This window comes from Abramis brama (assembly GCF_963993115.1).
Source record: "Abramis brama genome assembly, chromosome: 24".
Lineage (NCBI taxonomy): Eukaryota > Metazoa > Chordata > Actinopteri > Cypriniformes > Leuciscidae > Abramis > Abramis brama.
The window spans coordinates 30454036-30455185 of NC_139986.1; the positions used below are offsets into that span (position 1 = coordinate 30454036).

Sequence of the window (1150 nt, forward strand, 5' to 3'; positions counted from 1 at the left end):
GAAACTCTTGTACAGTATGACTTCATTTCTCAGTGTGACAGAAGAAGATATTTTGAAGAATGTTGGTGACCATTGACTGTTTATTATTGTGTGTTTAGAGCTCATTATTCTCCTGTTTATCTCTCGAAGCTGAAAACACTGAGACTTCTCTCAGAAAGAAAGAAAGTCATTCAGGTTTGAAACGACGAGAAAAAACGATGACAGAATGATGATTTTTGGATGAACTAACCCTTTACGTTTATTAGCTTATGTTTAAACCATTTAATCCAAATGCATAAATCTTAAACGCCTGAATATTGTGTGACGAGGCCTGGTGTGTATCCGTGTGTGTCGGTCTCAGTGTGGAGTGTGTGACGAGGCCTGGTGTGTATCCGTGTGTGTGTTGGTCTCAGTGTGGAGTGTGTGACGAGGCCTGGTGTGTATCCGTGTGTGTGTGTTGGTCTCAGTGTGGAGTGTGTGACGAGGCCTGGTGTGTATCCGTGTGTGTGTCGGTCTCAGTGTGGAGTGTGTGACGAGGCCTGGTGTGTATCCGTGTGTGTGTCGGTCTCAGTGTGGAGTGTGTGACGAGGCCTGGTGTGTATCCGTGTGTGTGTCGGTCTCAGTGTGGAGTGTGTGACGAGGCCTGGTGTGTATCCGTGTGTGTCGGTCTCAATGTGGAGTGTGTGACGAGGCTTGGTGTGTATCCGTGTGTGTGTGTCGGTCTCAGTGTGGAGTGTGTGACGAGGCTTGGTGTGTATCCGTGTGTGTGTGTCGGTCTCAGTGTGGAGTGTGTGACGAGGCTTGGTGTGTATCCGTGTGTGTGTGTCGGTCTCAATGTGGAGTGTGTGACGAGGCTTGGTGTGTATCCGTGTGTGTGTGTCGGTCTCAGTGTGGAGTGTGTGACGAGGCCTGGTGTGTATCCGTGTGTGTGTGTCGGTCTCAGTGTGGAGTGTGTGACGAGGCCTGGTGTGTATCCGTGTGTGTGTCTGTCTCAGTGTGGAGTGTGTGACGAGGCCTGGTGTGTATCCGTGTGTGTGTCGGTCTCAGTGTGGAGTGTGTGACGAGGCCTGGTGTGTATCCGTGTGTGTGTGTCGGTCTCAATGTGGAGTGTGTGACGAGGCCTGGTGTGTATCCGTGTGTGTGTGTCGGTCTCAATGTGGAGTGTGTGACG

At 50.4% G+C, this 1150-nt stretch overlaps 1 protein-coding gene across 2 annotated transcripts in view; it reads left to right on the forward strand.

Moving 5' to 3' along the window:
• The window catches only part of LOC311075880 (receptor activity-modifying protein 3), a 14316-nt gene extending 14315 nt beyond the window's left edge, over position 1 (forward strand). For both annotated transcript variants that reach the window (XM_084103559.1, XM_084103558.1), the window contains exon 4: position 1. This exon is cut by the window's left edge and continues 1238 nt beyond it. The gene's annotated coding sequence lies outside the window, so the exon portion shown is untranslated.
• Positions 2-1150: the final 1149 nt, after the last annotated feature.